The sequence below is a fragment of the Balaenoptera musculus genome, chromosome 19 (assembly GCF_009873245.2).
Source record: "Balaenoptera musculus isolate JJ_BM4_2016_0621 chromosome 19, mBalMus1.pri.v3, whole genome shotgun sequence".
Lineage (NCBI taxonomy): Eukaryota > Metazoa > Chordata > Mammalia > Artiodactyla > Balaenopteridae > Balaenoptera > Balaenoptera musculus.
The window spans coordinates 39,999,874-40,014,488 of record NC_045803.1 but is presented as its reverse complement, the minus strand read 5'-3'; the positions used below and the strand labels follow the sequence as shown (position 1 = coordinate 40,014,488).

The window sequence follows — 14,615 nt, the reverse complement described above, 5'->3', positions numbered from 1 at the left end:
AAATATCCGTTCTGGAGTCCACTGAAGGATGAAATTCCTTGTTACTTTCATAGATTCTCTTGTCTTATTTTTCTCCCCCTGTGGAGGAACATAAAGCATGCGTATTTTTAGCTTAAAGCCTGGTCATTTTTGTAATCATACCTGAGTGAGAAGGAAAAGCCTTTTAGGGGGAGATGGTTTGATGAAGACAGTCTCAGCCTGGAAGGAGTCCCCTAAAGCAACCCCCTTCCAACCAGGGTCTCTAATTCGTCATGTTTCAGCCACATCTGGACACTGAGAGCGGCAGCTCAGACTGTCTCAGCATTTGTCAGTGGCACTGACGCTCCTCAGGACTCAGGACGTAACTGTTAGGCAGAGGTTGCCACGCAGCCCGGCCTAGACGCCCACCCAGGAAGGAAACAGGACCGGGGCTGAAGACTGGAGTCCTTGTTCCCCTCTCTCTCTGGTCGGCATGTCAGTGCTCTTGGGGATTTTATAAAATGTCCCAACGCTCCCTAATTCTGGACTGAAATACTTTGAACCCCACTAGGTGCACCTCTGTCCCACGTCCGTCATGATTCCCCACGGCCCAGCAGGTCCTGCCTTCTCCTTGTTTTTGCTAAATTAGCCTTTTCTGCTGGTCCCAGGTAGAATCATGCACTCCCTGCCTTTGGCCTCCAGCACAGCACCTGCCATGCACTGTGGCATTCATGCCTTTTTACGCCCAGTGCTGCCATCCTTTATGTCTTACCAACGTTTGGATCTTCTACGTACAGTTTCACTTGACACCAGAAAGACACATGCTGAATGAATGAACACATGAGTGAACTGATGGAGAAGCACTTCCACCAACAGCCTAGAACCTGTTTCACTGTAAAGACTGTAGCTAACCCACGTGGAGCATCTCCCCTTGCCCATGCGTACATCACTGTGCCGTGTACACAGAATTTCACCTCCGGCGTCTCACTCAGCAGTGATATCATTAGCAGTGATGTCAGCGTACCCCACTCTGTGTGATGGAGTTTGAACTACATGCAGCAGGGCAGTGAGATAGACACAGACCTCGTCCTCTCGGAGCATAGAGTCTGGGTGGAGGCGGCCAATTGCACAGGGTACGGGGGTAGCAGAGTTCCGGGACAGGCAGAATGCAGGATGCTGTGGGAGCTCAGGACAGAGTCTGTCACTCACACTGGTGTTCCTGGAGGGATCCCCAGGGAAGGGCTTTTTATACAGAGACAGGAATTCCAGCCCAGAAGCGTGCAGGAGGGTTCCAGGCAGAGGGAGCGCATGCAGGAAGGGCTGGGGACCCAGCGTGACTCTGGAGGGTATCCGGGCTGGAGGCTGTGGGCTGCTTTGATCTGGGTGGTTACAGCAGACCTAGCTGTGTCTGCTTCACCTCTGGATGCCTCCCCTTCCCTTGGTCTGGTGCCGAAAGGCCAGAGGAAGCCCCTCTGCTCTCGGGGTGGGGGACCAGCCATGGGCAGTGCCCTGCATGCCTGCTCCTGGGGCTTCAGGGTGTGTCCTGGAGGGATGTTGTCCTCGTCAGTGAGTCAGCCCCATTTTCTCATGTCGTCTCTCCTCCTCTGAACATTGTCCAGCCAGCAGCCCAGCCCACCTGTGAACTGCTAATCTCCCTGCAGCCCCCGAGGCCTCCCGGCATCCCAGGGTACCCAGAAGGCAGGCACATGTGGCTGAACATCTCTTGCTATTGATACCGATTTCGGTCTGTCACTTAACCTCTGAGGCTTTCTTCTCCCTTAGAATGGGAATAATGCACCCACTTCCTTGGCTTGTTTTGAGGATTAAATACAAAAGCACATAGTAGGTGCTTTACGCCACCGCTGCTTTCCCTTCCTTTCCATTAACAGAATACCCAGAGCTCATGTACTGATCATTCAGCTCCAGCTAATCACGATGCCAGCACTTACAGAACGTCAGCACTTTGCCATGCACTTTGCCACATTGCACCCTCTGGCGATGTTGTAACGCCCACTTGTCAGATTTGGAAACGGGCTCAAAAAAGTAGAGTTACTTTCCTAGAGTCCCAAACTAGTAAGCTGGGAACCTGGCCCTGGCAGTGTGATCCCGGAGCCCTCGCTCCTCAACACCTCCCCAGACCTCGTCCCAGGCCCTCCTGAGCCGGCTTGGTGCAGAGGAGCTGGCGGGGCCCCGTTCCCCCCCGTGTCTCAAGGTGGAAGGACACCTTCCAGTCCTTCTTGAGAAGGATGCTGTTAGCAGCTAACCCTCGGCCGGGGAGAAGCACACAGTTGTAAATAGCCATCGTAGGAGAACAGGAGGGCCGTTCTTGACCCCACATCCTGACAAGGCGTTCTCTCCCCAGGCTCCCCTTTAATTTGGAGGAACATAAGCAGGCTTGTCGGATGCAAGCCTGCAAGCCGGGATTCAGCCAACAGACACGGGCAGTTGTTGATTACATCAAACGCGTCCCCAGGCCCGTGGAGGAGGCGACCGCGTGTGCTACCAGCATCACAGTTCCCTCCAGGGCGAGGATCCAGAGCTTTTCCAGGGGAATCCTGAGGTGGTCTGGCTCAAAGCCCGGCTGGCCTGTCTGCTTCTTCCGAAGAGACGATGACGGCCAGGAGTGCAGACTTCAATGCCTACGGATGCCAGGTGGGTTCCTGCGTCACCTCACTTCATTATCCCATAATACCCACTAGGGAGGCTTTATAGATGAACAAGCTGAAGCCCTAGGGGACTAATGATGTCACTGTCAGTCACACAGATTGTACTGGAGTCTAGATTCAAACTTGGGTCTGTCTGGACTCGAATCTATGCTGGTCTGCCTGTTTCCCAGCTGGGCACCCTCTTGGGGATACATGGTGCACGCCGAGATTGAGGTAGGAGCCGCCGGCTAGGAGCAGGGGCTGCCAGAGGTGCTTTCAAAGCCCAGAGCAGGACACGAGCAGTGGTGAGGCGCGGGCGTCAGAGGCACGCTCTACCTCTCCATCTCACCGAAGCCTCACGCCACCCTGTAAAGCGGGTGCTGTCATTGTGCCCATTTGACAGTGGAGGAAACTGAGGCCACTGTGGAATGAGAAAGGCTGGTCAGTGAGGCAGGGGTGGCGGGGCTCAGGTGAGGGGTCAGCACTGGGAGGTCTCCTCCAGGGGTCCTGGCGGTGGCAGGGCAAATGAGGGAGGCGACTGCTGTCTGTGCTTTGGAACTGAGGCAGCGGAGTGGGGACTCATGAGCGAGACTGGCGCCTGGGAGCAGAGCGCATGTCCCACGGCGGGGACAGTCAAGGTGAGGGTAGCGACAGCTTTATCTCTAGGGAGGTGGTTATCCCAAGACTCAGTCTGGGACACGGGGTGGGGCTGCCTTTGGAATGAGGCAGAAGCCTAGTTCTCAGGAGGAGGCCTGGGGTCTGCACCCCCCTGCAGGGACTGAAGCCCACGTGCAGAGAGAGGACAAGTAGGGAAGTCAGCCCCAGGTGGGGGGCCTGCCCTTCTTCCGTGCGCTGGGCTGAGCCTCTCAGTTGGGTCCATCAGCCCCTGAGTGGGGCGGTGGAGAGGGGTGGGCAGGGCGGCAGCCGGCAGACAGGATGCGCCCATCCTCCGGCTCTCTGCTAAGTGTTCCATTTCTCCCGTCTCCTGCGAAGCAGGTGACTGCTGGCTTCTTCAGGGGAGTGGGCCTCACTTCGTGGCTGGGCACCGCATGGACTGAGGCACCATTCGTGCTTCCAGAAAAATGCCGGGACAGGGGAGGGGAGGGAAGGAGGAAGATGAGCCAGCCCTTCCCACCGCCTGGCTGAGCACTGCTCAGGTCTCCCGTGGTGAAGAAGAAAGGCTCGGGCTGCCTTTTCACAAAGCGCTCTGGATTTTCCCAGCACATTACAGAACGCCCCAGGGTCTCTGTCCTCTGGAAGAGAAATGCACAAGACATCAGAGGATGGGGGTTAAGTGGGAAGGAGGGAAGCAAAGACGGAGGATCAGAGAGCAGCAGCCATCCCTGGGCAGAGCCCCTGCTGGCCATGCCCACGCGGAGCTGTCTCCGCACTCAGGGTTCCACATAGAGTCCATTGCTGAGCCTTGCGAGACATAGCCTCTCCATCCTTTTGGCTAGAAATAATTGCTCTGCACCAGGCCCTGCCACGGTGAGGAAGGGGACTGGCATTAGGTAAGCTGGGTCTGCGTGGGGTCTCCATGGAAGAGGAGGCATTGAGCCTGGTCTGCATTTCCTTTGTAAAAGGGTTTTTCCTCCCATGTAGGGCATGCCCTCTTGTCTGGTTCTGGCTCCCATCTATCACAACCCTAGGATCTTCCCTCCTCTGGCCACCCTTCTGCTTCTTGCATCTTGAACCTCAATCTCTCTCTCTCCCCCTCTCTCCAAATCACTCTGACCACAACCTACAAAAGTACTCAACTCCAACCCACGTTCAACAACAGATAGCACCTTTGCAACCTTCCAGCCTTGCATCCACCTACCTCCCTTTGAGACTCCTCTCCTTGCCTCATTCACTTCCCAGTCAATCATCTTAAAAGAACTATCTGCATTTATTTGCCCCATCATATTCTATTCTTGTGTCACTATCACTTTTACCACTCAACTCTATGGAAACAGTTTTCTAAAAATACCAGGGGACCCCCTAAGTGTCACATCCTGACTCACCACTTCTTATCCTACGTTAGATGCTGTTGACTATGAGTTTGTGCTCCCAGCCCCTTTCTCCTGTGAATCTGGTGACCCGTCCCTCTTCTGGTCCTTCTACTTCTCTGCCCGTTCCCTTGGGTGTTGATGGTCTTCAAGTTTTCATCCTCATTCCTCTGGTCTCACTGTCTTTTGCTGGAACAACCTCTGGAAGCCTACGGGCTTCTTCCACCATCTACCTACACACTTATGACACCAAAATCTCTTTCTCTTCAGCTCCACTCGGAACTTCACATTGATGTGTGGCTGTAGGGGAGCCAGAGTGATGCTTCTGATGAGCCAGGATTGGGGACTGCCAGGGTGGGTGTCTCAGAAAGATAGACTAATATGGGAGTTAAATGAGTTGTTGTGAATGTAGGCAAAACAATAGCCTTTTAATTCCATTTAGATAGGAAGCAGAATTCAATTAGAAACTCATAGCCACATAGTTTTATTTGCCCACTTTCTAGCCTGCGCCTTTGTCATAAATTAGTTGACTATACATGCATGGGTTTATTTTTGGGTTCTCTGTTCTGTTCCATTGATCTGTGTGTCACTTTTCTATGCCAGTACCATACTGTTCTGATTTTAATAGCTTTGTAATATAATTTGAAATAAGAGAGAGGGATGCCTCCAGCTTTGTACTTTTTTCTCAACATTGCTTTGGCTTATTTGGGGTCTTTTGTGATGCCATATAAACTTTAAGATTGTTTATTTCTATGAAAAATGCCATTGGAATTTTAATGGGACTCTGTAGATTGCTTTGGGTCGTATGGACATTTTTTAAAAAAATTAATTATTTTTTGGCTGCGTTGGGTCTTCGTTGCTGCACACGGGCTTTCTCTAGTTGCGGTGAGCAGGAGCTACTCTTCGTTGTGGTGTGCGGGCTTCTCATTGCGGTGGCTTCTCTTGTTGTGGAGCACGGGCTCTAGGTGCACGGTCTTCAGTAGTTGTGGCGCGTGGGCTCAGTAGTTGTGGCTCGTGGGCTCTAGAGAGCAGGCTCAGTAGTTGTGGTGCACGGGCTTAGTGGCTCCGCGTCATGTGGGATCTTCCAAGACCAGGGCTCAAACACGTGTCCCCTGCATTAGCAGGCAGATTCTTAACCACTGCGCCACCAGGGAAGTCCTGGACATTTTAACAATATTAATTTTTCCAGTCCAGGGGCATGGAATATCTTTCCATTTATTTGTGTTGTCTTCAATTTGTTTCATCAATGTTATATAGTTTTCATTGTACATACAGATCTCTCACCTATTTGGTTAAATTTATTCCTAGGTATTGTATTCTTTTTGATGCAGTTGTAAATGGGATTGTTTTCTTCATTTCTCTTTCTGATAGTTTGTTGTTAGTGAATAGAAATGCCACAGATTTTTATGTTTTTTTTTTTTTTAAATTATTTATTTATTTATTTTTGGCTGTGTTGGGTCTTCGTTTCTGTGCGAGGGCTTTCTCTAGTTGCGGCGAGCAGGGTCCACTCTTCATTGCTGTGCGTGGGCCTCTCACTGTCACGGCCTCTCTTGTTGCGGAGCACAAGCTCCAGACGCGCAGGCTCAGCAGTTGTGGCTCACGGGCCTAGTTGCTCCGCGGCATGTGGGATCTTCCCAGACCAGGGCTCGAACCCGTGTCCCCTGCATTGGCAGGCAGATTCTCAACCACTGCGCCACCAGGGAAGCCCTTATGTTTGTTTTATATCCTACAACTTTACTGAATTTGTTTACTAGTTCTAACACCTTTTGGTGGAGTATTTAGGGTTTTCTGTATATAATATCATGTCATCTGCAAATAGTGATAGTTTTACTTTTTTTCCAGTTTGGGTGACTTTTATTTCTTTTTCTTGCCCAATTTCTCTGGCTGGGACTTCCAATATTATATTGAATAAAAGTGGCAAGAGTGGGCATCCTTGTCTTGTTCCTGACCTTAGAAGAAAAGCTTTCATCTTTTTACCTTTGAGTATGATGTTAGCTGTAACCCAGGTTTAAAGAAAAGTTTTACTGTAGTAAAATACATATAACATAAAATTTACTGTCTTAACCATTTTTGAGTGTAAAGTTCAGTGGTATTAGTACATTCACATTGCTGTGCAACCATCACCACCATTCGTCTCCAGAAGTCTTTTCATCTTGCAAAACTGATACTTGTTAAATAACTACCCCTTTTCCCCTTTTCCCTAGCCCGTGGTAACCACCATTGTACTTTCCGTGTCTGTGAATTTGATTACTCCAGGTAGCTCCTGTAAGTGGAATCATGCAGTTTTGTCTTTTTATGAATGGCTTACTTAGCATAATGCTCTCCAATTTCATCCGTGTTGTAGCATGTGTCAGAATTTCCTTCTTTTTTAAGGTTCAATAATACTCCATGGTATATATAAGTATGCACCCAGGTTTTCTCTCTTTTTTTAACATCTTTGTTGGAGTATAATTGCTTTAAAATTATGTGTTAGTTTCTGCTGTATAATAAAGTGAATCAGCTATATATATACATATATCCCCATATCTCCTCTTGCATCTCTCTCCCACCCTCCCTATCCCACCCCTCTAGGTGGACACAAAGCACGGAGCTGATCTCCCTGTGCTATGCAGCTGCTTCCCACTAGCTATCTATTTTACATTTGGTAGTGTAGATTATGTCCATGCCACTCTCTCACTTCGTCCCAGCTTACCCTTCCCCCTCCCCATGTCCTCTGCACCCAGGTTTTAACTGATGAGCTTCAAGTTGGAAGTTGGTTTGAGGTCTTCTTTTGTGTCTAAATATGAGTCTTATAGCTTAAAGGAGATTTATAGGAAAGAAGCATGAAGATTGAAAAGTAGATTCCCCCTCCCCCCAACTACACCCATCTTTATGGCCTTTATGTTCACTGAGTTTATTTCCAATCCTTTCTCCCTTAGAGTTCAGTAAAATCTTCTCCTTTAATTATGCTAAAGGAAACAAAGGAAAATATGGAAGCCCAGACTCAGGTCTTAGGTGGGAAGCAGGACACCGTGCCCCAGAGTGTGTTGCAGTGAGGTCAGTGGGTGGCAAACTGAGTTACCCGCAAGGGAAATGGCAAAATGGGGTCAGAGCTTTAGGCCACTGGGTCCTGACATCCCACCCATCCACGGGGATGACTCTTGTAGTTTTGGCCAGTTCTTCCTTGTACATACAGAGTGTTGAAGACTGTACTGTGTTTTTATATTTTCTCAGCTTGTCGCATGCAGGTGGGCAGGAAGAACCCAAACCACACCTCACCTTGGGAATTCTTCCCCTCCTTGGGTCAGAGCCACGCCTTTGATACATTGCTGTTTGGAAGAGAATGTGTTGTGTCCCAGTTTCTATTTTATGGTGCCTCTTTGTTCTTACACTGCTTCTTTTCTACAAAGAAATATTGGTAGAAATGCTGGATGCAATAGGAAGCTTTGAAATGAGAAAAATGGAGATTCTGTAAGCCTACTTGGAAACCAAGATTCTGCCCAAAAGTTAAATTTGTTTTGAAAAAGCCTAAACTGATGATTCCCTGCTCCTGGTATAATCTCTCCTTCTATCTCCCCTTCTCTCTCCCTGTCCTCCTCCCTTTCTGTCTCATGCAGGCTCACATAAGGGCCACATGGGGAAAATGACTCTTGACTCTTTTGTTCTTATCCATTGAAAACGTGGCCTGTGCCTGCTGGCTGTCTGGAAACCTTACAGGCTTGCCTTCTGTAGCCCCTGTGAGGGGCTGAATTACCATTTCTCACCCTGCCCTCAAAGAGAGTTTGTTACCAAAGCCCAAGGTACAAGGGAGGGCAAGGAAGCCAGCTCAGAGGCAAGCAGATCCTTGAGGATTGCAGCAGGAGTATAGCTGGGTTGTTTTTTTTTTTTCCTCTAAAGAAAGCTTTTAAAGGTTATCAAGTTACTCCCTTTCAGACAGAGAGCAGCAATACCAGAGACAATGGTTGTTGAAGGAAAGTTTACAAAGTTTAAAGTGGGTCAAGAGGTTGGAGAGAGGAAGCTATTCTCAGCATATTGAAAGGGCATAATCTGAATTTAGTGAGAAAAACAAGGTTCTTGGTTCAAATTCCAACCCCCTACAGGGTCTAGTGAACTTGAGTAAAGCATTTACTTTCTCTGGGCTTCAGCAGAAAGATGTTCCATTTGGTTTCATGAAAACCTGGATTTACTGTGGTACTGTCACTCTCTAGATGATGTTTAGCCATCTCTCTGTGTCCTTATCTCAAAGTGGAGATTATAATGTCCATTCATTTGGGAAGGCTTTTGCAAGGAAGACTCTTAGATCACTCAAGCTAGGTGAATGTCATTCGCAGATACTGCCCATGATTATAGGATGAAGATAAAGATAACTAAATGGCCCTTGCTGAAAATCCGACTGCCCTCCCAGTGCTCTTGCACAGTGCCATGGCCTTTTTTTTTTTTCATATCTCCTTTCTTTACTTTCCAAAGAGTACATATATCCAATTATACTCAGCATAGCAAAAGCTAAGGATCAAATATTTGCTCCCTCTCAAATACCAACACAACAAAAATGTATGTTACACACCCAGACATTATTTTAGAGTTATTGACTTACTAAAAATTATTATCTTCTACTGTTTTAATTTTTCTTCTTACCAGTTTCTTCATTTTTTCCCCCTACAAAACTATTCATTCACTAAACTGTAAATTCCTGGACCCGTTTCATAGCAACCTACTTAGTCATCAACTTCTTCCTGTTAATAAGAGAATCATTGTAATAATATATCATCTGAGGTATATAAAAGTCACCAGACTAAATCTCTTAATCCTGGGCTGTTGAAGTGTTCATCAGTAATTGCTATTTTAGCTTATACGCCAGCAATTTGGCCATGGCCATTTTTGAAAGGAGACATCTAACAAATCCGAGCTCCGTCTACATATGGCTCTACATTTTGGCTCGGCTCCCTTTTTTCCAGAGATGCACAGGGCTGTGCCATTTGGAAACTGAATGAAACCCAGTCTGTTCGATTTCTTTGCGGGTGTGTTTATTTACCCAACACGTGTTGTTATATTTTCTCTCAGTGTGTGTCCTTCTCCCGCATTTCAAGGTAGAAGAGCCATTACAACTAATGAGAGCTCCTTTCTAGCTCGTGTGCCACTTAGAATGTTCAAGAGTGTGCTCGAATTTCAACCTTTCAACGCATCTCTGTAATGGCATGTCACCCTTAAAAACTGAGATATCAGCTTCCCTCTAAAAGGAATAGACACTGATTTTCAACCTGAAAGCCACCACTCATCCTCCTAGGCGCCTCATTTATGTTGAGGACGTGATAAAACACCATGAGATGGAAAGACAGGAGCTACTTGTGGAACATGTCCACTCTGCTGGGATCCATGTTACAAATGAGGCAGATGCCTCGAAGTATGCCACGTTCTCATTGCATTTAAGCACTGCTCCAGGATCTTGCATCACGTCACTGGGAGATGCATGGCTGGCGGCCCTATTTTTCTCAGAGGCTTCAGTATCACCTAAAGTGAATTAATGTTGCCAGGAAAGGCATTTTAAGAATTGATGCATTAGGAATAATTGTCTTCTGGATGCTCACCTCAGCTGATGGATTCATTCTGCTCTTTTATCCCCATTGCTATGGAAGCAGTCTCTCCCGCTCTTTTCATCATCAGTCACTATCATGGAAACTTCTCTCATCCACATGAAGCTCTAACTGCTCCCTGAACACACGAGGCGCCTCACCTGAATGGTAAAGCCCTACTTACCTTTCCAGGCCCAGTTCATCTCTAAACTCTTCCCAGATTCCCTTACACAGGGGTGCTTGCTCCCTCCGTCCTCTGGCATCTTCTCATACTTTCTTTATAACTGCAGTGGCACTCCCACCTTGAACGGCACTTAGCTGTGTGCATGTCTATCTCTTCTCTTGCACTGTGAGCTCGGGTGGCTGCGGGGAACACATTTTATTTATCTTTTATCAGCAGCACCTGCCGAATAGTGCCCAGGATATAGCTGACACTTCTTAGAACTCTGAAGAAGAAGGAGAAGGAAGAAAAGAATGAAAGAAAGAGTGACTATTAGGAGATGCCAAAGCTGGTGTAGGTGGGAGGAGCCAGAAGGCGACTACGCTAAAAGACAGAGGGAGAAGGGACTTTCCTCCTTTATAATGACACTCCCCTTTCACAAGGGAGTAGACGGAGGCCTGGGAAGAGGAGGCTTCTTGCCCAAAGGTACACGTGATGCAGAGCTGGAGCCATCACTCAGCAAGGTAGGGCAGCTTACTTTCTACAGCATGACCCCTGAGGCATTGTCTTGAAGGAAGTGAGGGACAGGAAGTGGCTACTGAAGGACGTGCCAAAAATAAGTAAAGAATAAAGCAGACTAGATGTTTCCTCGCTTCATGTATCCAAGTCCTTCTGTGGGTGCTTCAGCCTAAATCCTAAGAACTTGTGTGCTTGGCTGGGACTGGAAAAGAGGGTGCGAGCCATGGAACCATGGAACGATGATGGTCACGGGGCTGACACTGCTGGTTGCCTTTCTAGATCCCATCTCCCGTCCCTGTGGCTCACGAGCCCTGCTTTGTACCCATGACCCTGTGCTTCAGGAGGCTCAGAGAGATTATCCACAGTGATTCAAGTCATGCATGGAAGTTCTACCCCCCTTGCTAAGGGTGGATACAGGCATGGACATGGGTCACAGTTCTGGTCAATGACACTGGAGGACCAGTCTTCCTCACTGTCAAAATGAGACCTTTGTAAGGTTGCCAGATATAGTAAAAAAACAAAACAAAACAAAAACCAGACACCCAGTTAAATTTGAATTTCAGATAAAGGACATTTTTTAGTCTAAGTGTGTTCTGTGCGCTATTTGGGTGCCCCATGCAACATCTCTGAGGTATCCTGCTCCAAAATCCTCCAAGCTCTCAGAATGCCTACGAAACCCATGGGCTCGGAGAGTCACACACACATATTTAAACTTTCCAGGGCTCAGACACTTTGGATAAAGACAGATTCATATTCACAAAGCATGCTTGCTTAAGTCCTCCTTCCGACTAAAAGGGCCGTTTGGTCCACAAGAACCGCAGTTTTCTGTTTGTTTGTTTTTCCTAACAGCATTCTCCTCTTTACCCAGCCTCCAATAAACTTGACCATGTTAATGGAGGTCATAGATTTTCTATTTTACCTGGAGATAGGGCTGTGGGCAACTTTTTAAAGCTATGTAGGAACATCTGTAGAACATCTAGGATGGCAAGTTGGTTTGAAGGGTGGTGAGTGGTGAGTCACATCTTCACTGCCTTGCCTAGAAAATTCACTGCAGCTCCATTTTCTCATCTGTAAAACTATTCCTGATCTCATAGTGTTGTTGTAAGAATTAAAAAGAGGTGAAACGTGCAAATCTGTACAGCCACTTTGGAAGACAGTTTGGCAGTTTCTTACAAAACTACACATACTCTTGTATGATCCAGTGATTACACTCCTTGATATTTATCCAAAGGAGTAAAGAAATTTTATCTACACAGAGCCCTGCACACGGATGTTTATAGCAGCTTTATTCATAATTGCCAAAACTTGGAAGCAACCAAGATGTCCTTCAGTAGGTATAGATAACTAATCTGTGGTAGATCCAGTTGATGGCATATTATCCAGTACTAAAAAGAAATGAGCTAGTAAGCCATGAATACGAATGGAGGAAACTTAAATGCATGTTATTAAATGAAAGAAGCAAATCTGAAAAGGCTACATACTGTATGATTTCAACTACATGACATTCTGGAAAAAGCAAAACTATGGAGACAGGAAGAAGATTAGCGGTTGCCAGGGGCTGGGGAGGGAGATGAATAGGCAAAGTGCAGAGCAGTTTTAGGGCAGCGAAACTACTCTCTCTGATTCTACAATGATGAATATATGTCATTCAACATAGTATAAACTCACAGAATGTACAACACCAAGAGTAAACCCTGATTTGAATTACGGACTTTGGGTGATAATGACGTGTCAATGTAGGTTCATCAGTTGTAACAAATGTACCACTCTGGTGGGGATGTTGATAATGGGGGTAGGCTAGGTGTGTGTGGGGCCAGGGGATATGTGGAAATCTCTTGTACCTTCCTCTTAATTTTGCCGTGAACTTAAAACTGCTTGAAAAACTGAAGTCTGGGTTTTTTGTTTTTTTTTTTTAAAGAGGTGAAACAGAGCGTCGAGCACAAGGATAGGACAGAGTTATTGTTCTCTGAATGGTAACATTCTTCCTGCTCATTCATGGGGGCAGTGGCTCTGATGTGCTATTCTAGACTTCTCTCTGCCACTTTTGCTTTGATGACCTCTCTGGGTTTCCATCAGGCTAACAGTAATAATGTTGTGAAGAAGGATTAACTGACTCTGAGCCAGGAGGCCTGGATTTCTGCCCAGCCTCCCACTGCTTCCAAGATAATAAAGATTGGGGAAACAAATGAAATCCAGGAAGCACAGCTATCGAAATGAAGTGAGTGATCATGATGATGATGATGATGATGGTAACAAACACTTGTACAGTTGTCATCAGTCCTGAAGCTTCTTGGGGGAGATATATACTTGATACGGAGACATGAGGCTATTTATTTCATTCGATCAACAGCCCTATTTGGAGCGACAGCATTATGTCAAATCCTGTGCTGGGTATAAGACATGCAGATATAAATAAGACTTAGTGCTTGACCTCAAGGAATATCAGTCTAGTAGGGCAGAAGGCTGATAAACTCATAATGGCGATGCCATACATTACGAGCTAACCGGATGTCAGAAAGTGAGGTGTGAGGGCGCAGATGGGAATCACGTAAATGAGGCTAGGTGGGAGGGGTTCAGGCAGGGGGTCTGTGGGCCTAGATCCCTACATGTGATCGAATATGGAAGGGAGCCAAGCAAATGAGAAGAAGAAAAGGTGTGGAAGTAGTTGTCTTTAGGGTTTAGTAGGCCCTTCGGTATCTTTATTTTCCTCCAGCAATCCACTCAGGCTGCTGATTCATTAGCAATATTTTGTTAAGTCAAATGTAACTGCTCTGGGTCAGATTTGGAGCCTATGTGGTTGCGAAGTCCTTGGACCACTCTAACAGATCAAGGGCAAAATTGGTACATCTCAATGGCTTCCTAATAAAATTTAAGGAAGAATTTTAGAAATATAATAAAGTTTGAAAACAGATTGGCATTCAGTCCAGAGTCAAAAATTAATTTTTTTAATAATTCAGCATGTTTCGATTCGATCTCAAAAGTTAATCAATACAAAATGGAGGAGTGTTTGCCACGTAGACCATACTAATCAGCTTTAAAATCCAGGGACTATCACGTGGCGTTAAACTAAAAAACAGAGGACACTTTTGTATAGACCTGTCTGCAGGTTCACTGAGAAGGTAGTGTATCAACTCAGGTGTCTTCACATCCTAGAGGAAGCATGCATAAGGCTCCACCCAAGAATCTCAAAGATAGTTGAAAGAAGCTGTCCTACCATGAAAACTTTCCAAGGTGAGAAAATTGGGGCAGTTTAAGGGACCCTATTCAAGAAAATAAGGGCAGAAGACAAGACCAGCTCCCAATTCATGCATTTAAAGAATTAGGTAATTTTCTTCAAGAGTGACTCTTTCTGCTTAAAATTACACATACTTTCTAGAATAATTTAGGTATACTGGAATTTTTCATCAAGAACAAACCACCCCAAGTCTTAATGGCTTAAAAAAACAGCCTTTTATTGGTCTCATAATTCTGTGAGTTGGCTTGGCTGACTCAGCTCATATCTCCTGAGACCACACATACATCTACCATGGCTGGTTTCTTGGCTGGTGACTTGCTGATCTGGGATGGCCTCACTCAGATGTCTTGCAGTTGACAGAATGCCTTGGTTCTACATGGCCTCTCGTCCTCCAGGTGGCTAAGTTGGGCTTGTTCACAGGGTGATAAGCAGATTTGGGTGAGACTGGGGGTGCTGGTATAAAACCAGGAGTTTGACTTTGGACGTTTTAAGATTGGGATGATACGGATATAGAATAGGCAGATATAGAATGGGCAGCTGGACATAGGAGTCCAGAGTTCA

General features: G+C 46.6%; 1 long non-coding RNA gene across 1 annotated transcript in view; it reads left to right on the top strand.

Moving 5' to 3' along the window:
• Positions 1 to 14,615, top strand: part of LOC118885584 — a 162,903-nt gene that overhangs the window by 93,405 nt on the left and 54,883 nt on the right. Inside the window, exon 3 of the long non-coding RNA XR_005017512.1 lies at positions 2,321 to 2,610. This is a non-coding gene — a long non-coding RNA (uncharacterized LOC118885584). The remainder of the gene's footprint in view (positions 1 to 2,320; positions 2,611 to 14,615) is intronic.